Raw genomic sequence first — 26,362 nt, forward strand, 5'->3', positions numbered from 1 at the left:
TTGGATAAACATCTCATAAATCTTGTAGTAAATCACCAACATTAAATCAACAGCAACAATAATTTTAACGGCAACAACAATTATAAACAAAATACTAAGCACACAGAATGTGCGAATATGAAAGCTATGCGAGTGGGTGCGTGCGTGTGTTGCAGTGTGTGTAATGGCGGCGCAGAGGTACTGACCACGTTTGCAGGTATTGAAAGCACCAATGAGTATCGCGGGTCACCAGACACCAAGATAAGTGGATAAGCGGTTTTTGCCTTGTCTTCAGGACAGCTCATGACAGTTGGTCTGGAAGTGCAATGCTTCAGTCACGCACCAGACATACACGTGAAACAGCTGATTGACACGCAGCCGTCTTTCCACCATAACCTCACTCATACGGGCAACATCATGTGCAAACAAACGGATGACGCTTCTGATTCAGGTACGACACGCTCCCTTTAAATACAACTCCCTTCCGTCGTTAATTTACACACTCCACCCATAAACAAGCTAAAATGAAAGTGAAAGTAACCCATGTTGTGGGACAGATTCTCTTGTTTGCCACACTCTCCCCTCCTTAAAAAAAAACAACCTATGGTTGTTTAGAAGAGAGAAAACGCAGATTAAAATCCTAGAAAATCTTCGTCATCAGAGGATTCTTGAAATATATCCAGGAGTTTTTTCTTTTCTTGCATCTCCAATTCCTCAGCCGTTGGATAACACATTTTTATGTTGCAAACATGCGCTGTACGTACGTCTTCTCCAGTGTCTTCAAGGGCTATTTGATAGTTCAACGGACCCAGCTGCTTGATAATGCGGTAAGGACCTTTCCATTTTTGGGCTAGTTTTGCGCTAAATTTACGCTGTGCATTAGACTGTGGAAAGTTACGCAACCATACTCGATCCTTGCTTTTGAATGTTACATCTCTCCTATTCTTGTTATAGTTCCTCAGTTGTCTCATTTTGGCTTTCTTGCTGTTTTCTTTGGCTTGAGTTTGCAGATGATGAAGATGATGCACTACATCATACGAGGCGGCGTCTGGGGTTAGATTAGGCCCAGAGAGTATTTTGTCCATTGGACTTTGGAGTTTTCTACCCAGCTGGAGTTCTGCTGGGGTTAATCCAGTGGTCTCTTGAACGGCTGAATTAAGGGCGAATCTGAATTCTGGTAAGAACTGGTCCCACCTCTGATGGTTGTCGTCCACATAGGCTGCCATCATGCTCTTGAGATTTCGATTAACTCTTTCTGTCATGTTGGTTTGGGGGTGATAGGCTGTAGTTAATTTGGGAGTAACATTCCAGGTCTCACACAACTCTCTGAAAACAGATGAAACAAACTGAGCCCCTCTGTCTGAGAGAATGAAGTCTGGTACGCCCCACCGTGTCAGAATGTCTTTTCTGAAGATGGAGGCAACATTCTTTGCTGTGGCACTCCGAATGGGGAACAACTCAACCCATCGAGAATAATAATCAACAAAGACCAGCAGGTATTCATTTTGATTTGGGCTACGTGGCAACGGACCCATGAGGTCGACTCCCAGCATTTGGTTTGGGCGGCTTGTTGTGATTTGCTGTAGTTTTCCAGCAGGCTTCCGGTTATCACTTTTCAGAGTTTGACATTTTACACAGATCCTCACATGCTGTTTCACCGCTGACCACATTCCTGGCCAAAATGCTACTTCCTGAAGTCGCTTATAGGTCTTGTAGATTCCTCCATGGCCACAGATGGGAGTGGAGTGATAGTACTGGAGAAGGGTGGATCTGAGACTGCTGGGAATGTAGATTCTGTAATGCAGTTGGTTATTTGTCAGGTATGTTTTGTGATACAATTTGTCCTCAATTATTTCGTACTGGTCAATCAGACTGGCACAATTATCTGCAACTGCTTGCAATAATTTTGTAACTTCGGGGTCTTTGTGCTGTTCTTCCCACAGGACAACATCTGATACAGGCAGTGCTGGATCTTTTCCGCTGGTGTACAAGTTGCATCCTGGGGTAACCGAAGATCTGGATAGAGCATCCGGAGCTACATTTAGCTTCCCTTTTCGGTACTCAATAACAAAATCGAATTTCTGCAATCGCAGGACCCAACGAATGAGGCGGCTGGTGGTTTTCGTGGAGTTCATGACCCATTGTAGTGCAGCATGGTCGGTAACAACTGTAAAAAGCTTGTGCTCCAAGTAATGTTGCCACTTTTCCAGGGCCCAGATAACTGCAAGACATTCCTTCTCCGTTGCAGTATAATTGAGTTCGGCCCCAGTTAAGGTTCGGCTTGCATAGGCGATAACCTCCTCTCTGCCTACATCCCTCCGTTGGGCTAATATGGCACCCAGGCCGATGTCACTGGCATCGGTGTATATCATGAATGGCCGCTGAAGATCGGGATGTCCCAGAATGGGAGGTGAGGTGAGGTGAGATTTTAACTGGTCGAAAGCTTGCTGACACTGAATGGACCAATGAAAGCTATGTCCCTTCTTTTTCAGTGCGTTGAGGGGTTCAGTAATCTTGGAGAAATTCGGGACGAAACGGTGATACCACCCTGCTAACCCGAGGAACCGCTGAACTTCCTTCAAGTTCGTAGGCACAGGATAGGCATGAATGGCTTCAGTCTTACATGGGTCTGCTGAAATGCCCTTGACACTTACAACATGTCCTAGGAAGGTGAGTTCTTGAAGACAGAATTTACTTTTCCTCAAGTTTATGGTGAGACCAGCAGTTTCTAGTCTATGGAGGACAGTCTGGAGGTCGTGGAAATGCTGAGTTATTGAAGACGAGTACACAATGATGTCATCGATGTACACAAAGCATATTTTTCTCCTTAGTTCTCCCAGAACTGTCTCCATGAGCCTCTGAAAAGTTGCGGGAGCATTTTTGAGACCAAACGGCATAACATTAAATTGATAGAGACCTGCAGGAGTGATGAAGGCTGTCTTGGTTTTGCTGTTGGGGTCCATGGTCACCTGCCAATATCCACTGTTTAAATCAATCGTAGAAAAAATGGCTGCCCCAGAGAGTGATTCCAGAATTTCTGTTATATTGGGAAGAGGGTAAGCGTCACTTTCTGTTACAGAATTTACTTTTCTATAATCCACACAGAATCTAAATTTGCCGTCTTTTTTGGGTACTAAGACCACCGGTGATGCCCAACCAGAGTGGGATGGTTCAACTATTCCTTGCCTCAACATCTCATCAAGTTGCTCCTCCAGGGCAAGTTGCTTGAGGGGAGACAAACGGTATGGCCGTTGTTTAATGGGGACTTGGCTGGTGGCATAGATGCTGTGTTGGAGAACCTCAGTACGTCCAGTACGGAGAGTACACACCTGTGGGCTTTCGTTCAGGATTTGGAGTAACTGTAGCTTTTCATCAAAAGGTAAATGAGCAGCGTCCACAGCATTTTTTATCAATGTCTTTTCATCAATACCGTCCGGGTGTTGAATTTGCAATGGTGATGATGGAGGGGGCACAGAAGTTAATAAGGAAAGGTTTTGTGTGGCTTCCTTAAATTGACACCTCTCTTTTTGGGGACTTACATTTGGCACACTTGGATTTCCTGGTTGAAAGGGGTACTCTTTTGAAGGATCCAGCTTGAAGGAGTATTTTTGATCAATGACATTGAGTTGCAGCCCACTGAAGAAAATAAAGTCCAACCCCAAGACTACAGCATAAGCTAGAGCTTGGGATGAAAGTACAGCAGTAGGTAAGGTAAATGCTTGGCCATGTAAATTTATGGTGGTATTCAGCCATCCTAATGGAATCTCTGCTTTTCCATTCGCCAGATAAAGAGGACCACGGCACCATGGTTGCAGCTGGTCTGGGGATGTAAGCTGCCTCATGAGATTCTCATTGATGAGTGTGTAGCTTGCACCCGTGTCCACAATGGCCTTACCTGACCAGGCATTGATGCAAAGGGGAACAACTAGTTGTTGAGGTATCGCTACACGTTCATTAGAGCTTGTAGATGAGGAGGAGGTTGTCTTGGTTGCTGATTGTGACTTATGAATTCTTGTTGCAGCAACAGAGTTGTTGGACGGATGACCACCTAACTTGGGGTGATAAGGTTGTTTGCCGCTGGTGGAATACTGTGGACCAGATGTTTGAGGTGACTGGGGAGAGGTATAGTGTGGACATTTTCCTGGTGGATGCTGTCCTCTACATCTCCAACACTGAACTGGGATTTTCTCAGTAGGTTGGTTTGAGGAGGGTCTTTGTGATGTGGCTTGATGCTTTGGGCCCATTCGACCACAATCATAACGAAGCTGTTGCTCATAATCTCTTTCCAGTTGATGTCCTAATTTTACCAGCTCTTCCACAGTATTCACCCGGCTACGCAATTGGCTGGCAAGGTACGGCTTAATATTCTTGAGTATCATCTTCACAATCTCACCCTCTGTAAGATCTGCCTTCCATCTTTTACAGAGAGCTCTGTAAGAAAACGCAAAGTCTCTAATAGATTCTGTTTCTCTTTGGATCCTAGTACGGACACGTTCAGCCAGTTCGTCCTCATAATCCTCAGAAAGGAAAGCAGATAGAAATGCAGTCTCAAACTCATTCCAAGTGGTTATGGTGGACCGTCTGACTTCCCACCAGTCACGTGCTGTTCCGTACAAGACAGTACGGAAGGTAGCCAGGATGTCTGCGTCTGTCAGGGGATGTATAGCCAAAAAATCCTGACATTTGGTTAAGTACAATAGGGGGTCTACATCGTCTGAAGGCCTTCCAAATGTGGGGAAATTTAATTTGATATGGTCACTTTTAATCACAGATGTTAAAGGAGGGGTTGAAGAAGTTGAAGGAGTCACTGGAGCAGAAGGAGATGGCTGGGATGAAGTACTGCTAGTGCTGGGATCTGATGGTGTCAATACACTTAACTTTTGTTGATCTGCACTTTTTTTGACACTTTGAAATCCTTTCTCCACTTCACTTTTCAACTCTTTGAAACCGGTGAGACATTGGTCAGTTTGGGTAACACATTGTTGGAGTTGTGAAGTTATCTTATTATGGCTTGTTTGGAAAGTGTTCTGAACAGCTTTGATGTCCTGCTGAACCTCTGCTTGGAGTTGATCAACCATGAATCGTAGTTCGGACACCAAGGTAGATTCCACCTTCTGGAGTTCTTCCGTAATCATTAACTTCATCGCTTTAGTCAGGTTATCTGCTTCAGTTTCCTCTTGTTGCTTAGTGGTAGTAAACAGGGTTAATACTTGATTTTTGTTATCCTCCACTTTTGCAGCAAGATCAGCAATCTGGCTCTGGTGATGAGAAGAGGTATCTTTCACTTCCTGGGTAAGTTCATTCACTTTTCTTTCTTGTCTTGCCATTAAGTCAAACAAGGTATCCCAGTTCCCTTGTACCCGGGCAGTGACTTCTTGTATTTCCCTTCCAGGAGTTGGTAGAATGTTGGGCAGGTCATGTTGTGCTACTGAAGAAGGAGTTCCACCTTCAGATGAGGTGCAAAGTTGCATGTTATCCACTTGTGGTGCCCAGGTGAGAGTTTGCACTGGAGTGCTCCCAGCCAGAGCAGGAGTGGACATGTGCACACGGGTTCCAGGATGAACAGGGCTGAGTGGAGTGGGGGTATGGTAGAACACAGGAGCACATGGAGGTGGTACCAGAGGCATCCACGGTCGCAGTGCAGGCGGCCATACTGGAGTTGAGATGTCTGGTGGAGGCTCAATTTCCACAAAAGTAGTTTGGGAAGGAGGGGTATGCGCCATGATTGTTGTGATTGAGTGTAAGAATGTTGAGTGTGAAAAACAATAAATATCAGTAAATGTGTGTCAGTTTGTTTGTCCCTGAAATATTTCTACTAAACAACAAAATACAACTTTTCACAACTGTTCAATCAGTATTATCTCAAAAACACTAAGTAAATCAAAAACAATAAGTATTCAAAGTAAGTCACCTTCACTTATTTCAATTATTCAAACGTTTATCAATTACTGTGACACCTTAGAGATAACACTCTAATTGTTCAATTAGCGTTCACAGGTTATACACACAAAAAAAAAACAATTTGCACAAGCATAAACAATTTCAATTTCAAACAACAGACAATTTCATTGTTTCACCAATTTTCTATCAAAAAAAAAGTATATATAAAGTTTTCAAATCACAATACTGTTTTTTTTTTTTTTTTCTTAAGTGTTCAATCAGGTTTCAAACCCGTTTCAATTCATGTCCCTGTTCGGGCGCCACTCTATAACGGTGGTGGCCGCCCTAACCTAAATTAATTATTTTAAAGAAAACCTTCGGGCGCCAGACAGGATTAAACCTGTCAAAAATTAACTTAACCCAGGATAGCAGAAAATGTAACCACCTGTTACACAACAAATAATAATAATAATCCCAGAAAAAAGGTCATTTCACAAGGAATATTTATTCTTCCATATGTTCAAAATCATAATCCCACAGAAAACGAAATGGACAAAAAAATAAAATTAAACAAAATAAGAAATGAAGTTCACAGCGGTCTCTGGTCTTTGAGATCCGAGCCCCGTGCCAGGAACCGACCGCGTCACGCTAATCCACGTTCGCAGATTCGTGTCCACATTCATTCACAAAAAATGTCCATAAAAAAAGAAAAGAGAGAACAAAGAAAACATTGGATAAACATCTCATAAATCTTGTAGTAAATCACCAACATTAAATCAACAGCAACAATAATTTTAACGGCAACAACAATTATAAACAAAATACTAAGCACACAGAATGTGCGAATATGAAAGCTATGCGAGTGGGTGCGTGCGTGTGTTGCAGTGTGTGTAATGGCGGCGCAGAGGTACTGACCACGTTTGCAGGTATTGAAAGCACCAATGAGTATCGCGGGTCACCAGACACCAAGATAAGTGGATAAGCGGTTTTTGCCTTGTCTTCAGGACAGCTCATGACAGTTGGTCTGGAAGTGCAATGCTTCAGTCACGCACCAGACATACACGTGAAACAGCTGATTGACACGCAGCCGTCTTTCCACCATAACCTCACTCATACGGGCAACATCATGTGCAAACAAACGGATGACGCTTCTGATTCAGGTACGACACGCTCCCTTTAAATACAACTCCCTTCCGTCGTTAATTTACACACTCCACCCATAAACAAGCTAAAATGAAAGTGAAAGTAACCCATGTTGTGGGACAGATTCTCTTGTTTGCCACAGAGTTACTAAAACAATCTTTGTTAAAGAATGCACTTGTTTGTTCACAGTTTGAACGTTCTTGTTTCCATTTGCTTAATTTCAAGATCTGAGGTGAATTATATCCATTGTTGCTTTTACGGCTACAAAGCGGGGAGCACTAAATGATATTCAAAGTCACATTAAATAAAGCCCATGAACAGTAATTGCCACATTTATCCTGCTCTTCGATCTTTGAAACTTTGCAGACCATTTACATTCACAACCCAATCTACATGAAAGGTAATATCGCAAAAAGCATAAGCATTTGCCACATATTTGCCAAACACTTGTGTTTGCATTCTAGCATAAAGTATATTTCCGGCCTTTAAGAGTTGATAAAAACTTGCTATATTGTGTAATGAATGATACATGGCATATATCAACAAAAGCATAATAAAAAAATTAAAAAAAGAACTGTAGCACAAGAAAATTGTGACCTAAAAAGTGCAGCATCCAGCGCTAAAAGCAAACATGGACTTCATTGCCCTCCAAATGGGATATCACCAAAGAAACGCACTTCTAGGACTTTCCAGGTAATGATAACCAGACGTCTTCTAATGGAGCAGACACGTCAAAATTTCTGGCATATAAATATCCATCGCTTTTCAACCTCCATTTGAGAGTGACAAATCAAATGACAAAGCCGTCGAGATGAAGTCATGACACAGTAAATCAAGTGAATTTCGAGCTTTTACAGGCACACAAAAGGAAAAGGAGCAAAATACTGATAGGGAGTAATAATCCTTTCTTTTCCCGATTATATAAACTTAATAGGATTCCAAATGCAATCACTGTCTAAACTAATGCTTTTAGAGACACAGAGGAGGATCTCATCAGATTGCGTCTGGACAGAATGATTCCCTCGTCTCCGCTTTTCGATTCGCTCCTCTCGCACATTTCCTGACCCCTTCGCCTCCGCCTGGAACGCATTCCCCCTGTATTTACAAACAATAAAGAGACGGACGAATGTTTTCTTTGTCATGGAATGAGAAATGTACTTCCATTATATCATTCAAGATCATTTACGTCCCCATTGGCTCCTACTTGCGCAATTCTGCTTTTTCTGTCCCGCTCCCGGCGTTCATTTGCACTTTGTCAAGGAAACAGACATTTTATGTCAAGGCCCTGGGGAATTAAATTAATAAAGAAAATGCATGGTAGATTATCTTCAATTATGAATACTGCCAGAACAGGAGTATAAAAAATAGATTTTCAAACCATCCTCTGCAGAGCAGAAATGAAATTAATTTATTGGTATGTACACAGAGCCAAATGTGTTAGTGTGTGCTCAGACTTCAAATATAACATTTATAAGGCATATCATTTATTTCAGATCGCATAATGCTTATGCAATGCATGAAAATGTTGCTTTTAGTAATATTCATTTATTAGCTTTGAGGTCAAAGCTACTAAATTATCAGTATGCACAATACACAAAGTTATTCTCTTCCAAGAAAACTGGCCAAAAATGATGACTCATCTTGCACTCCAATAAAATTGTCTAACAAAATGGGTAACACTTTATTTTAATTTGACGTACATGTTACTACATGTACTTACTATAGTAATAACAGTAAATTGTGCATAATTACAAGTAACTAACCCCAAACCCTAACCCTATAGTAAGTACATGTAGTTAATTAAAGCTGCAGTCGGCAAGATCTTTTTTTATCATATTCACTGAAACCGACACTATGCTCCAACAGAACAACATAAATCAGTCGGTTTTAGAAAAAAACCTGCGCTTCTACCTCCACCTGGAGCCTGTTATTTGTTTTGCAAAAATCCACCACTCCCGGTTCTTCTGGTCCAATCAGCGCAGGGCTGTGTGAGATCTGAGTGTCAATCACAGTTCGTGCACACGCCACAGATCCCCCCTCCCCCGCGTACGTTACAATATCACATGCACACGCCTGAAGTTCGCAGGTGTGTTGGATTGTACGAAGCTTTTGGTCGAAGCGTGATGGCGGAGAGAAAATCTACTAACAAGCTTCCAATTCCTCGGTTATTGCTGTCTATGGGTAGATCGTAGCCTACCTCCGAGTCCATGGTGTTGATCGATGCTGAAGAGACGGACGCATTCACAGAAAATCTGGTGCACTCGCACTGACGAGCACGAACTCGATGGGAGGGTGCTCGCTGGTAGTGGGGGAGGGGCATGAGAGTTGTAAACATTCAAAATTTTGGCTAAGTCCCCTCAATCTGCTAGACTTGCCGACTGAGTAATATTAAAGCTGCAGTCGGCAAGTCTAGCAGATTGAGGGGACTTAGCCCAAATTTTGAATGTTTACAACTCTCATGCACCTCTTAAATTAAATGCTCTTAACATAAAGAAAAAAATTGTTATTTTAATAATTGTTCACTAAAAGGTTCTTTGGGGAGCCAAAAACTTAAAATAAAATATAAATATTAGAGAGGAAAATTTTACTTAGCTTAAACAAAAATTAAAAAACGTTGACTTGGCAACTAACTGAAATAAATACGTTTACAAAAAAAATGACAGAAGCACATAAAAAAATTACTAAAACTTAAAATAAAATAAAAACTATTAAAATAAAAGCTAATTCAAAATAATAATAAATAGTATATAAATCATAATAATTACACTGCCATGTACAATTAACAGCTAAAATAAAATAAAAACTGAAAATATAAAACAAAGTATGTAAATAATGCTGAAATAATGACATGTTATTTTAGTCTTATTTATATACTATTATTTATCAATATTTTATACAACAACTAACAATAGTTCTGAATTTTTAAAACATGAAACCTAAATCTTACTAAAACAAGCAGAAGAACAGTCCTGATAACTTCCTGTTTCAACAGGCAATATAGATACATCTAGAAACATTAACTGCGCTCGTAAAGCCAATTCATGAGTCCTCTGGTTGGTTAGTTACAATTCCACACACACATTTCCTACAAAGTAATTTACAGTGTATTAATTGCAATCACAGTCCCTCAGGAGCAGTCTTGGGTTAAGTGTTTTCCCCAGGACACAGTCATGATCGAGCTGGATCATGAATTTGCTAACTTGGTGACTCTCTTGGTCTGCATGGTCGTACCTGCAATCCGCGAGCATTAGCAACTAACCTCCTAAAGCATTAGTCTCCACCCCCGAACCTGTCCGAAATGGAGTAGGACACCTAAGGGTGACAAATCTTTTTCCAAGCTGTAACAGATGCTGCTTTGAAATCTCCATGTCGCAATTATTGTTCACCTGTCAACACGAAGTCAAGTCATAAATCATCTTTGTAATTATCAATTGATTAAAAAAAGCTATCTGACAGAGAAAACGGCTCACAGGCCTAATACATCAATTTTAATGACATTTCTTAATCCAAAAGACTTGGCAATCACCAGAGACCAATTACAGACCATGAGATAGAGGCAAACCATTAATAATGAGAGTTAGCCTGTTTCGCCTCAACATCTTTTGGATAAAGGGCTTGCAGGGGTTCATTTAAAATTAACTGGTAATCCACAAGCATTATGTTACACTGAATCTAAGGGTGTGTTCACACTTGTAGTTCGGTTCTCTTGGTTCTTTTGGTCCGAACTGGAAAAAGAAATAATACATTTACAGTAGTCCTGGTTCACTTAGCATTCACACAGTCACTTTTAAGACCAAACAAAAAAATGGCTTTTATGACATTATGACAAGATTTATCTTGATCTCTGTCATGGAAACTATCTATAAACTTTAATTAAACAGTTTAATAGTCAGTTAAAAAAGAAATATTACTCTGTAGCCACATTGGATCGCCGCAGGAATTCATTCGGCATGACTGGGTGTTATGGGTGGTCGCTATGGTGTTGCTAGGCAGTTGCTAGGGTATTCTGGGTGGTTGCTAGGGTCTTTTGGGTGGTTGCTAGGGTGTACTGGATGGTTGCTATGGTGTTGCTAGGCGGTTGCTAGGGTATTTTGGGTGGTTGCTAGGGTGATCTGGGTGGTTGCTAGGGTATTTTGGGTGTTTGCTAGGTGGTTGGTAGGGTGTTCTGGGTGGTTGCTAGGCAGTTGCTAGGGTGTTCTGGGTGGTTGCTAGGGTGTTGCTAGGTGGTTGCGATGGTCTTCTAGGTGGTTGCTAGGGTGTTGCTAGGCGGTTGCTAAGGTATTTTGGGTGGTTGCTAGGCGGTGGCTATGGTATTTTGGGTGGTTGCTAGGGTGTTCTGGGTGGTTGCTAGAGTGTTCAGGGCGGTTGATATGGTGTTACTAGGTGGTTGGTAGTTGTCACAGATGGTTACTATTGTCACAGATGGTCCATGTTGCATTCATATTTCAGGCAAACCGCTGAAATATTCAGAAATATGTCAGAAACCCACTGTTTCAGGGGTCTCGGTCCACTAACAGAGCAAATCGAACCAGAGTTCATTTTAAACCAAACCTGCCAAGTGTGAACACACAAACTCATCTGGACTGTCATGATTTTTCACTTTTCAAGATATAAGTTATCTGGAAGAAAACCAATGGATCGATGAAGTGCAATTAAACAAAAAAATACATCATGCACAACTATCACAGTTCAAGATTAGCAAAAGAAGTAATTCATTTGAAAATATTCAAGAAACACCTAAAGGGCAAACCTAATTCGGGAGACTTTTTTAGAAACTAAAAGATTATTTTTGACTCAATAAAAATACAAAATATTATCCAACTGTCCCTAGATACACTTCATGGCCAAGAGTATGCAGACACCGACTTCTAATTAACTGGTTTTCTGAAGCCGATTAATTACAGTAAAGACAAATCTTAATGCTATGGCATACAATGACATTCTGTGCTTCAGGCTTCATGGAAAGCATTTGGAGAAGGTCCTTTTATGTCCCCTGAGCACAAAGCGAGGTGGGGGGACGGGGGACGGACTTACCCGCACAAAGCCCAGACCTGAACCCCACTGAACACATTTGGGATGAACTGGAACACTGACTGTGAGCAAGACCTCATCGCCCGACATCAATGCCTGATGCTCTTGTGTCTGAATACGAGCAAATCCCAGCAGTCATGTTCCTGTGGAAAGTTTTCCCAGAGGGAGTGGAAGCTGTTAGGAAGGGCTGACTCCATGTTAATGCCGGTGCTTTTGAAAGTAAACCCTCAGGTATATGCATACTGTTGCCCATTTAGTATGTATATATCTGTTCTCAGCAATGATAATAATACGAAGAAGAAAGGTTTCTTGAGCAGCAAATCATCATATTAGAATGATTTCTGAAGGATCATGTGACACTGACGACTGGAGTAATGATGCTGAAAATTCAGCTAAATTACATTATAAAATATATAAAAATCGGTATAAAATATACCGGTAATAAGATTTCACAATATTACTGTTTTTTCTGTATGTTTGATCAAATGAATGCAGGCTTGATGAGCATATGAGTCTAAAATATGTCACGGCCGGCTCGCAAGCTGCGACAAAGGAGGAGACAACACATTGGATAATAATCAAAAGGAATAACATTTATTAAAGTAAGGATAATTAAATAGGAAAAAGACGAGACGAAAAGAAGACAAACAACTGAATCAGGTACGCAAACGGCACGGGGATGGGAGAGCGTGTCGTCACAGCTGAAGGGAACTGCTTTAATTGCCGGAATCAGCTCCAACACTGGTGTAACTCCTCAGTCATCAATAACGTCACTCATCCTGCACACCAAACAAAGGAAAAACAAACAACCCACAAATATGATCCATACTGGGTTCATAACACCCATTGAAAAGGGTTTCCATTTATGAAACCCAACCTAATCATAACAAATATTACCAACCCCAATTAATATAATTTAACCTCTTAACCAGCGCCCCTATTTTTGAGAATTTTCAGAAAATGACATACCCAAATACAAATGTCTGTAGCTCTTAAACCCTATGGTCCACATTCATAACTCTGATCTTTTTTTAAACTAGACACTTGAAACTTAGTTACACAAGAGTCATTATAACTCAAAGTAGCATAGGAACAGAATAAAACAAGGTCAAATTTACATGAAAGTGACTCACGATTTCTTTGAATTAACTTCACTTAGGGAAAACACCATAAAGATAAAACTGAATGTCTGACCATGTTTAGATTCACATTAAGTATAAAAATGTTCCAGTAATGTTTCACAAACACAAAGTTTCACTTCTCAATCTTTATTTTAAAAAAAGCACACTTTTCATATATATATATAAAATAGTACCATTTAATCATTTAAAACCTTTTTTTAATTGAAAAGTGTGCTTGTGCACAAGAGATTCTCATATTTTAATTTGTGTCATTAATCCAAACCCTTTTTGTGGCCACTCACTGTACATTTCGCTCTGTATAATTATCAACAATCTTTTGATAAAGGCTTTTCCCATTTCTTGGTTCTAAATTTCTCTTTCCTCTGAGCCTTGGCGTCACACAGGAGAGAAAATTATACTACTTTCACATCAATCGCTGTATGTTAGAGTTACAGCTACTGCAGATCGAATTCAGCCGAGGTTTCAACAGCGCAGCGGAAGCAAAAATTTCTACAGCACACAATCTCAAAGCAACTAATAACACTGGACATTTGTTCATTTTTTCTTCATAATTGTGCTCCCTGCCGGCTGCATTTCTAAATGAAGACTGTAACATATAATTTCCTAAACCATATTATTCAAATACAGCATGACAGTGACAGTAACACCCCCAAAGTGAGGTCCCTTCCCGAATCATCTCACTTTTTCCAATTGTGCTTCTCTCCAACTGCGCAACTAATTTTTACTGAACAACATTTGGGAGGCACAAATTGTCTGTGACACTTCCAAATTTATCATCAGCGTTAATAGTGCCGCATAATCCTCTCGTACAAAAGGAAATCAGAGCAAAGTACCATGATCAAATTATTCAATTGTGAAAAGGGTCATAAATACTAGTTGTAAACAGGAACAAATGTACTATCTGCATTTTAAAGACGCAGTTCAGCACTATGAGCTAGTTAGCAAGAGCCCAGCAGTCAGGCTATCATATACTATAGGAGAAAAGGTTGTTTGCCATCATGGGATTTTATGGGTTTGGTTTTAATTTTGCTTGTAGCTTGCAAAAATACTTTATCACTAGAAAAAAATTGAATAACTGTTAAACATGAAAGTATTATGCAATTATTCAAGACATTTCTCCTTATATAGAACATTTTTGGCATATAAACAGTACTTTGAGTCAAGATCTGTAGGGGTCTATATAGAGCTAGGGCTGTCCCAAGCCGTTCTCAAGGATCAGTATCGGTTAAATCGGCTATTCTAAGCCCAATCCTTTATTGAATGTCAGCTGTCACTCAGGTGTTGTGCAGTATATGGTCGGAAAATGCTCCTTCATGTGCGTTTGTCAACCGCATTTAAAAGGAAAAGAAGCTAAAAAGCAACATGTGATTGCAACGATGCCAATAAATAAGTAAATCAATTATTTTCGAGTGATTTGTTACAAAAGTGCACATCAAATATGCTAAGCATCACACTGGGCTCAAAATATGCTCAAATATGGATGCATGATGCATGAGAACCAACAAGGTCTGTTCTAGCGAGACTCACGCACGTTCTAGCTTCCATGTTGCTCACTTATTGTAACGAATCACTCAAAATTCATTTATTTACTGTTTTATCAGCTGTCACTATCGGAGACGTCGTTGCCATAACGCATTGCTGTGGGTTGCGTTTTGCTTCAGACTTGATTGACAGACTGCCATTCTGACAACGCAAGTGTCATGCTTTCTAACCTTATCTGCACTTTTTGTTTCTTTTTGTTGCAAGTATTCTACTTGTTGTATATAAAAAAAGAAAAAACATCTATACAGTGTGCAAATATATATACAGGGCTGTACAGTGCGACATATGTCGTACATGCTATGACAAATCGGTCTGTGCGATAAATACATTCACCACAGTGTGCGACACATTTTAGCATGTGAGACAGAGCTTGTTTGTGTGAAGTGAGAATTTTGTTTTGTGCTTGTGAGCTGCATATAAATGCATAAAACAGCTTATAAAATCACAAAGGTTTACATTTTTTAATACATATATGCGCAGGTAAAGAGCAGCACTGTTCAGAGCAGATCGATCGGTTCACTGTAAACACTGCTCTATCTCTGCAAGCGCTGTGATATTGAGTCATTTACAGTGTAAAATGCATTTGAAAAAGCAGCAGGTGTCAAACACCCTTCAAAACTTGTAATGAATAGCATTTACAAACCTGTTGTCCAACAAAAGAGAACATCAATGGAGGGTTTGAAATAACTTACTTTTGTGATCTGATGTGCTTCACATCACAGAATGAGGCAGAAATTATATTATTTTATAATAATCTGTACAGTGATAAAGGCTGTCGACTAGCATTGCATCAAATATACTTTAATGCTTCATCGGTTAAAACGTCTGTTACAGCGATAACATAAGAGAATTCCTGGAACGTCATATTTATTACTCCTATGAGTCTCACTTTCTGCACAAGGGTGACCTCTGGCTATGAGTATGAATGAAACAGACATTAGCGTGTGTACTCACTAATGTTTGCAATACCTTATTTTGGGGGGTACTTACTTATGCATAATGAATGCATAAGATTTCCTGACAAAAATTAAAAATTAGACACAGATTGTTTTAATCATAATTTAATATTTGTGTGGAATGCGTCGATTCGTTGTGCTATGTTCCCCGATGATGGCGGCTCCCAGGCATGCTGAAAAAATCAGCCGTCATTAAAAAAATATTGAGCCCAATTTTTTTTAAACCAGAGGTCGAATAAAATGTTGCTCTGTAAAACCGCAATGGCAAACCACAGCAGCACAACTTCTATGCAGGAGCTTCTGTAAAGAAAGAAAACATCCCGGACCTGGAGCTCTCTTACCTAGTGGACTAGTACAGAGAAATTTTACACAGCACTAGAATACAGTTGTCAGTCTCATATTTTGTGCTTCATTTGGCTGTGTTCATACCGCATTCTGATTTTTATGAGTTCCAAAGCATTAAAAGCTGTTGTTGGTTATTTAAAATGATCTAATGGATGAACTCGCGCCTCAGCGGTTTTATTGACACCGTCATGTTTGATACTGTCACTTTGGTTAGTTAGAATGCGGTTGTGACTTCAGCTGTGATCATACACATGAAACATTTTCAAGCAGACACTTTAATCTCCTGAATGAACAAATCATTTCAGGATTCACACTTGTAAGCAGTTGCTGCTGCAAATCCCCAAAAGTGATCAAAAAGGCCTACACTGCATAAACCTTATCTTTTGTGATAGATAATATCATTAGGTAAAAGTTCATACATAGATTAGTTACGGTTATTTATTTATTGGTAAATTATTGGTTATTATTCATCAGTAAATTAACAAAAGGATTTAATTCAGGAAAAAATAAATAGATGAACCGGGAGAAAACAATTATAATCGTTAGATTATTCGATTAATCGGGAAAAAAATCTATAGATTAATCGGTTGAAAAAAAATTGTTGTTCAAGCCCTAATAAGGACACAGAACCCCATTGAACCTTTTTTCAAAGAGTCTAGTTACACCTTGATAAAAGTTCATGTTATTAGCAGTGGCAGGGAATAAGAACGCCTCGCAGCGACCTCCAGCGCCAGTGTGAGCGTGCACGATGTAACCGTCTCTGCCCCTAAAAACAAACCGCTGCACTCCAACTAAACTATCGGAAGAAAGAAACCGCCTGAAGCAAATAATTCCATCACTGGATAAATGGATATCAGAGACATGAATACGATTACATCCCTTCTGAGGTGCGCTGATTGCTTTTGATGAAAGCGATGAAGAGTCTTTAATGGCATGTCTGTAGCTGTACGATTGAGTCAGAAACCCTCATTCCTGTAATCATTTCCCCTGGTGCAACCTGACGATTATACAAAAACACATGCAGAAACAGAAGGATTGGTATTTAAGTAGGACAACATGAAATAACATCTGCAATATATTTAAGAGGATAGGTCAACCAAACATTACAATTCTGCAAATGAAAATGTTGGTAAAACATTGGGGTTTTTTTTTTTAAAGAAGTCTCTTACACTCACCAAGACTGCATTTATTTGATCAAAAATAATTGTTATTTTTACTATTTAAAGTTGTAATAAACAAATTAGGGGTTCACAGAAAATGACAAAAAAGCACCATAAAAAGTATCCAATAAGTCCATAAAGTTATGGGATAACCCACAAGAACTGTGCAGTATATTCAAAGCTTTCTGAAGCCATATGGTCATGCAAGATTTGAGTGCTATGGTGGACTTTTAGTAGGGCTTCCCCCGACTAAGGATTTTTCTAGTCGATTAATAGTCGTTCATTTAAGCCATTCGTCGACTAATCGCACGTCGACTATTAGGGGGCCCTAATTTTTAGCACATAACAACTTTTCCCTCACATAAAGCTATCATGCGACATCAGAAAAATGGCTTTTTTTTTTTTGCTCAACAGTGTGATTCAATTTCCACATTTGCATAGAAAAGAGAGTCACTTGGACATTTTACAAAACAAATCATTTTGTGTGCCAAAGAAGAAAGAAAATATACAGTTTTGGAGCAACATCAGAGTGAATAAATGAGGGCAACATTTTCATTTCTGGTTGATCTAACCCTTTAACTCCCTGAAAGTGTCTCTTCAAGCCACAGAGAGAGACAAAATTATGTCAATTATTGTGAATAATGAAAAACAGGCAAATATGTCCAATTTTACACTTTGGTTCTAAAAATAGTCACACACTGACAGTCCCTTTAAGGCAAGACCAGTTCACTCGGTTTCATAATTACATCATTCATAACCACGTTGGGACAGCAGGTTTACAGAGCTTTACTTAACAGTGGAAGCTAAACAGGTTCATATTAAACCATATGTTAATGTCCATGATGACCCCAGAGGGGCTGTATTTAGTGGCTAGTTCTCAGCTAAGGCAGAACGGTCCACAGAGGCCAAGTGCATCTAGGAAAATCATAAATCATCTGCACAGTTTTACACCTGAACTCTCTCTAATGCCCTAGATAGAGCCACTATCCTTGAAGGCAGATTCAATTATTTACCCAGCAAATAAATTATTACATAATGCCCCAGCAGCACACAACGTCCCACAGTACAGCACGAATCTGACAATTTGTTTCCATCCGAAACATTTAGAGAAGAAATTATACTCGATAATGGGTACGTGATAGAATGCAAATAGAGGACGTAATGTTAATAAGTCGAATAACATGTCGAGGAGTGGGAGCGTGTTGAAGATCTGCTGTCGGGTGCGAGAGGGATTTCAGAGCGGGTTAGGTTAACCTCCAACCTGCTGGGTTTCAGTGCTGCTGGGACGGGCGACTGGAGATTACAGGCTCCGATAAGCACTACATTCACTGCTCATTAAGCCAATGTACAACTGCTTTAATTCACCCTAGTGAGTGTATTTTTATGCAAACACAGTTCTGATTTTGCCATGAAGTCATAGGTCTCTGAACTTGTGTTTTTAGGGGGAAAAAACAAGCGTGCAATTGCTAGAGTGTGTTAAATCCAATATAAAATAAGAATTGACCACAGTTTGTGTCTCCTGGTTACGGATCATAGTGCATCTTAATCTAAAGAAAAATGACCTTTCTGTCAAAGGCTTTTAAAAAAAGTTTTTTTTAGTTTTTTTAAAATATATACTACATAACTAAATATATATATATATATATATATATATAAAGTAAATTACATTAAAGTGAGTAAAAATCATATACAGTACCAGTCAAAAGTTTGGAAACTTATTTTTTATGTTTTTGAAAAAAGTCTCTTATGTTCATCAAGACTGCATTTATTTGATAGAAAAAAACAGTAATATTGTGAAATATTATTACAACTTAAAATAATGGGTTTCAACTTTATTATACTTTAAAATTGTATTTATTTCTGTGATCAAAGCTGAGTTTCAGCATCATTACTCCAGTCTTCAGTGTCACATGATCCTTCAGAAATCATTCTAATATGACGATTTTATACTCAGTTATTATCAATGTTGGAAACAGTTGTGCTGCTTAATATATATATATATATATTTAGAATCTGTGATACGTTTTCACGATTCACTGATGAATAAAAACTTTAAAAGAACAGAATTTATTCAAAATAGTAATATTTTCTAACAATATAAATATTTACTATCACCTTTTATCAACTGAACATCCTTGCTGAATAAAAGTATTAATTTCTTTCAAAAAAAGAAAGAAAGAAATGACTCACCCCAAACTTTTGAACGGTAGTGTATATTGTTACAAAATATTTCTATTTCAAATAAATGCTGTTGTTTTTAAAAAGTTTTATTCCTCAAAGAATCCTGAAAAATGGATCACAGATTAAAAATATATATATTAAGCAGCACAACTGTTTCAAACATTGATAATAAATCAGGATCATGTGACACTGAAGTAATGGCTGATATATAAATGATTTTAATTTACTCACTTTAATTTAACTTAAGAATAATATTCATAAATGATTAAGTAAATTAAACAAGTTATAAGTTAAACTTACTACTGGTTGATCGGAGTATGAATCTGAGTATGATCTTTCCAACAAACAAAAAAACAAACAGGAGAGGTGAAATACATAGGCTATTTAAAAAAGTTACATTTAAAGTGTGACAGTTTTCATAATCTTTCATAAAAAATTAAGCGGAGGGATCATCCACTTGGCAAAAATAGCACTTAGCACATCTCTTCTCAACAAACGACATGATTTGAGGCATTATTCATGTCTGTAGACCAAACACTGAGGGAAGAGTATGCCAACTTTTATACTTAAGAGTTAGTTTGTTCAAATCCCTAACACAGAGTGTGATCAACAGCAACAGTTACCAAGCAAACACAACTAGTATCAAATCCCAAAGGATACGATGAAATCCCACGCTACATTATTTCCCATTAAATATGACTTTCCTTTAGAAATGTCACATTACAGACGCTAAATGCTTTGCCACTTTTAAATTGAAATGCAAATGCTGTTTCGTGCAGTCGCTAATGTCTATGAATGTAAAATTTGATTTCAGAGTTCATCAGGGACCTGACGCTGTTAAAAGCACTTTACGATCACCAAATGCAACACGACCACGCAGAGTTTTCCGGCAAAATCCCGTTTTAAACAGATGGAGGGAGAAAAGCTCTGAAAACCGGCGGGGGTTGAAGGTGACAGCTTGCGCGGGGTATGGATAGCGGACAACAGTCTCTAATGGCTCGTACGGCCTCTTAAGAGCTCAGAAACTGCAGTTCGCTTAAGGCCCTTTGCCCTATACATTAGCAAGTATATTACTTCATTTGCTTTGGCTCTGAGCTGAATATTCTGCATACTAATTCTCGTCACAGACTCTGACATTCACTCAGGCATGGATTCCCAACTGGCTTAAGTCCACAAATTATGAGGCAGTCTAACATGGTTTCTCGCTAATTTGACCTCTCTGTGCAGCCCGATTGAGGGATTGCATTTGTCTTGTCAGCAGTTAGAGTTTGGTTTCCATCTCATCTGTTGGTTTTAGCCCGGTCAGGGCTGCCAGCGCATCCTCATGGGTTCAGTCTATATATGGCCTCAGTGTGCCAGCAGTCCTGCTGCATATTTACACGCTCCTGCGGCTCTCCGTTCACCCACGGTGCCAGGGTTCAAGCATGGCATCAATGGTATCAAGCTAGACGCTTCTTCTTCTAACTGACTGAATCAATTGTCCTGAACTGGATGAATGAAACTTAAGAGGGCATGTGTCACCTCAGATCTTTTTTACATGCAACTTTAAACGCCAAAAAAGTTTGTCAACGAAAAGAAAGTCTAAACCACTGTGGCAGAACTCATTCACATGTATATAGTCACATGTCTATATATAGAACTCATGTGTGTGTGTGTGTGTGTGTGTGTGTGTGTGTGTGTGTGTGTGTGTGTGTGTGTGTGTGTGTGTGTGTGTGTGTGTGTGTGTGTGTAGAGAGAGAGAGAGAGAGAGAGAGTAAGAAGCCATTATGCTCACCAGGGCTGCATTTATTTAATACACCAATAAGAGTATATTTGTGAAATAGTATTACAATTTCAAATAGCTGTTTTCTATTTTAATATATTTTAAAATGTTATTTTTTTCCTCTGATGTCAAAGTTGAATTTTCAGCATCATTACTCCAGTCTTCAGTGTCACATTCTTCAGAAATCATTATAATATGCTGATTTGCTGCCTAATAAACTTATACATCCTTGCTGAATAAAAGTATTATATTCTATCAAAATAAAATGTTATATGTCTGTTATAACAATGAATGTAAACTGTACCACTAGAGCAACACATTGTAGAAAAGAAAAAGTATTAAAAATGGTTTCATAGTTTGCAATTGGTGTCGCTCTCCAAAAATAATTTGAATTAGTGCTGGGTAGATTATTTACAAACTCCATTACTGATTTCAAATTACATGATGAAAATATTAATTAAATTAGTTACATAATCTATTACATTTTAGGTAATATAATTGGACTACTTCTGGATTACTTCTAGATTACTTCTAGATTACTTTTGACACCTCGTTTATCACACTGATTTGAATAGAATAATCTTGTACCATACTGATATAAAAATATACAGAGAAAGACAATTGATCCCATTTCTTGTTATGAACAACATGAAGTTAAATTGCGTTAGGGTTTCGTGAAGGAACTGCGGGGGTTTCGTAAATTGATAAAGCTATTAATGTGATCATAAAAACGTCAAATTAAAATAAATTATTTTAAAATAAAAACACTACAACACAAAAAGACCATTGTGCAAACAACATGTAATCATTTAATCAATAAAAAATAACTGTAATCTGATACTTAAAAATTGGAATCTATACATAATCCAGATTACATATAATCAGAGATCTACCCAGCACTGTAAATAAATATAAAATAGCATGACACTTTTGATTATTTAACATGGTTGCTCACCCAGGTTGAGGAAGCAGACGGCACACTGAAGACGTTTGCATGTGCAAAAAAACGCTGGTATCTTCTTCAAGTGGCTCATTATGCTGTTTCGAATATTACCTTTCATGCAGTTTGTATTATAGCTGTTTGTCAATGTAAAATGTCTGCAAAGCTTTAAAGATCAAAGTGCACAACAAATACATTTATTGTCTCCTAAAAGAAAGAATCGATTCTGAACATCTGAAACGAGTCGTAGCAACACGCAGCCTAAGGTCTTCATTGGCTGCCTGCGAACGACATCTACTTTGACCCTCAAACACTGTAGTTGCAGCTGAGACTGGAAGAGTTTGCTTTGTCTGTCGACAAGACGCTGTTTTCTGCGCTGCAAATCCACTTGGATGAGGACTTGCACTGGAATTGATACGAAAACCGACGCAATCATTAGCGGTAGACCAATCACAACAGACTGGGTCATCTACCAATCAGAGCAGAGTACACTCGTGGAAAGGAGGGGTTGGATGCATGCAAACCTATTGTAGGAGACCTCTAAGCTTATAATAATAAAAAAAAGGCTTTAAAAAGAAAAAGCACAAGCTACTTCCTTGTTTGCCATTTATAGAATGTAAAGGTGTCAGAAAGACAGGTGCGATTCTCAGGACACTGTTTCAATGAAATCTGTCAGGTAGTAGTAAGGCCATTTTATCCTCAGTATTAAAAAAATAAACCTTTAAACTATTTCTGACCTTTTCCTGATAGCAGAAAAACCATTTAAGGTGTTTACATGACCTTGCGTGCCGTTGACTTAATACGGTTTCATATCATGGAAGCAAACTCGCTATAGGCAACCTACAAAAACAGCTTTCTCTTCGCCGTAACTGGCCACAAAATTCAACATCATTTGCATCTAGTCATTTATTTGACAACCCTTTTGTCATTTGGTTTAGCGGGCATTAGCAAATTTGAAACAAAACATTCAGCGCAGACAGGTAATATATCAAAGCACAAACAACACCTCAAGCCCAACCAATTAATAAAGATTTTGCCTTGGCAGCGCCAGATGAAAATAATGTGACAAATGACATACGTGACAGACGTTGCCTACAATTCTGCAGTCGTGAAATTGACGCAGACTAGATCTTCTAAATTAGGAACTGCTTTCATTACTTGAGCACTATTCACAACCTTAAATAGACTGGTGACACGCAAAGAACACAATCAAACACTGCTCTCTCGAGTCTATAATATGTTTGGCATAAACAAAGCATATGTCAAACTCTGCATGCTTATTTTTTATATTAAGAACATGGCTGACACAGAACTGCTGCCCAGATTGTTTTATATAAACATTAACCTACATTTTCCAGGCAGTTCGCCTGAGGTCACAAGAGATAATGCATCACAGAAGACAGCCACGCTAAAAGATGTGGGAAATTATGCAACGAAGCGCCAGGTCCTCGGCTCTCAAGAAATCAAGCAATCATGCACTCAATCCGAAATGAAATCCATTCAGCGTTATAACCGTAACCTCACCTGTATCAGCCTTCCTGTATAGCCGTTCCTCTCGACTCATAATAACATCCCCAGAAGGTATCTGAACCTGAAAATAATAAAACCGCCTAGCTTTCGAAACCAAATTCTCTTCTTTTCGTCATCTCAGGGTTTGAAAAGCTGCAGAAATCCATCCCTGCTCAAATATTCTACTACTCTGAAAACATATTAGCCCTGTCATCCAAAGAAAAAACTCTTATTCTTTTGTTCTACCTTTTGTACTTGATTTCAAAAACATATTGATTTTGACCGGAGAAGGGTGGACCAATATAACCAGCAGCACAACAGTCCCTCGGCACAGTGCAAAAGAGGACTAGAATAAAACTATTCACAGTCCAACCATTCAGTCAGCCATATTTCTCCAATCTACTGGAAGTTTTAAAACACTGACGAGACGTGTGTGCGTGTGTGCAACTTCTCAGCCCCCGTTCCAGAGCATCCGAACTGTAAGCCTTTAATCCGGGGCATGTTCTGAGCTGCTACCTGATACATTTGCCAATGTTATCAATGTCTGCGTCTGCAAACATGACAGAAGTGCTATTCCACCGAGACCCACGGCTCCTGCGACGGAATCTGCACTCCTGCGTGTGCAAGAGAACACATGCGTGGCATGACACGGATTATCCCCACGGCACAGTGGGAAACGGCACAGTCGAGTGTTGTGCGTGTCGTGACGTGTGAAATGTGTATATATTGAGAGACAGCTGACCTCCGAGATAACACTGAACTCACTTACAAATGCAAAGAGATCAGCTGCTGTACCACTTGCACATGCAATCGATTTTACTATCTGTAATAGTCCCATATTGCCTGGGAGGGGTACATTCAGATTGCATTTGTTTACTTACTGCAAAAATTAATTTGACATAATGTTTCTGTATGCACAATAGCCTACGGGTTCAACAAAAGCTTCTTACTGTAACAGCCTCCCTTATGATATTGTACCAATCAATAAGGACATGCATAAGGGAACAACTCAAATCGGTCTTTCCAGCAGAGTTTAGTAAGAACTCTTATCCAAGGGTTTGCAACAAAAAAAGGTTCTGTAGGTCATTGGGCTGATAGGCAAAACATATCATTTTTGCATATCATATCAGTAATTGTTTTAATTCTGTTTAAAAAATATCTTTAAGTGTGTGTGTACTGTATATAATTCAGTTGCTTCAGTTTATCATTTAGAGTGTACAACCATCATTAAACAAACATACAGTAAATATCTACTGTCGAACTACAGTATATAGTGAAAAGATAAACCGAGGACAATGATCTGGCTTTTTTTCTTCTTCAGTTAACTACATGTATATCAATACTGATTTATCAAAATGCAATAATGCTTGATTAAGTAATATATATATATAGGCTACATATACACATTGACAAGCCCTGCTGAAAACAAACACCTGAAGCGGGTGGTCATTGGTTGCGTCTCCTAACCTAGTGAGCTGTCTACAATTTACAATTTTAATTTAGATATATTGACAATAAAATGCATTCTAGATAGGTTTGGAGAAGCAACCATGGGGTTTTGGTTCACTTAAGGGTTGCAACTAAACTCTCCAGGGTCTCGGCCAAATAGCAAATCACAAGTATTTGGAGTATCCAGGACAAAAGTATCCAGGACATGTTGTCCAAGCGACCCAATCCAGCGGTTGCTATAAATCCCACCAGGAAGTTTTTCCCACATCCATTAGAAGAGGATGGCGTACACAAACACCTTCACCAAACGCGCGCGAGTGGCATATGTGACAATCTGCCACCAGAACACACACGTGATATAATAGAGCTCCATGCAATAATAATGTACAGGTGCCATCCAGGACATCACAACCACCACCACCATCATCATCATCATCATCATCATCTCCAGCCTCACCTCCAGATCGAGTTGCCCAGTGATGCCAGGCGTCCGTCCTTGTTTCTCAGATGGTTTTTCCTCACGCGCTGGCCGTTAATTCATCTCATGGCGCTGTAAAGTGTGTTGTGTTGTCTCGCATCTGTAGCAGGTGTCTTTCTCCCTCTTTGTGCGCTGTAATGAGTTGACAGATGCTGTCCGCACACAGAGACGCGAGTGAATGCTGCTCCGGTCTCTCCCAGCTGATACTTTACTCCACACAAGCGCCTCCCACTTCCAGCCCGTCAGCTCTGTGTGCGAGTTTGCGTGAGAACCAGCGGCATCTACTGGCGAAACCTGGAAGTGTAGCAAATTCACTCATCTGACAGATGAAAATTCACTCATCTGGCCTATGTTCAAATATGTATACATGTAACAAATATGTACTTTTGTTAGAAATGAAAATACAAATAATGGTAACACTTTATTTTACAGTGTCCTTGTTATATGTTACATGGGCATGCAACTAACCCTCAACCAAACCCTAATCTTATCTCCCTCTTACACTCCCGCCTACACTTTGTTAATTAATATTACTCAGTACTTAAATATATAATTATACGGTAACAATGACACCTTAAAATAAAGTGTAACCATAAAAATAACTGTATACAATATGCAGGTGGAAAATACAAAAATAACTTCATGTAAAAAAATTTAATGTGGGTTTTATGAAATAGACTAGATCAGCAAAAATGAAAACATAGTCATATGAAATGAACATGCAAATAATTATATACACTACCATTCAAAAGTTTGAGGGCACTATTATTTCATTTAGTTTTTTAAAATAAATTAGTACATTTATTCAGCAATGCTGCATTGATCGAAAATGACATTAAAGAAATTTAAAATGTTACAAAAGATT

At 39.0% G+C, this 26,362-nt stretch overlaps 1 protein-coding gene and 1 long non-coding RNA gene across 3 annotated transcripts in view; one reads left to right on the forward strand and one right to left on the reverse strand.

Moving 5' to 3' along the window:
• Positions 1-25,734, reverse strand: part of klhl29 (kelch like family member 29) — a 281,635-nt gene extending 255,901 nt beyond the window's left edge. The window contains exon 1 of one of the 2 annotated variants that reach the window (XM_079888807.1): positions 25,477-25,734. The gene's annotated coding sequence lies outside the window, so the exon portion shown is untranslated. The remainder of the gene's footprint in view (positions 1-25,476) is intronic. The other variant, XM_079888806.1, reaches the window with a different exon arrangement.
• On the forward strand, positions 5,008-5,694 carry LOC307168984. Its single transcript, XR_013823019.1, has 3 exons — positions 5,008-5,079; positions 5,219-5,271; positions 5,372-5,694. It is a non-coding gene; the product is annotated as an uncharacterized lncRNA (long non-coding RNA).
• Positions 25,735-26,362: the final 628 nt, after the last annotated feature.

This window comes from Squalius cephalus (assembly GCF_949319135.1).
Source record: "Squalius cephalus genome assembly, chromosome: 12".
NCBI classification, from domain to species: domain Eukaryota; kingdom Metazoa; phylum Chordata; class Actinopteri; order Cypriniformes; family Leuciscidae; genus Squalius; species Squalius cephalus.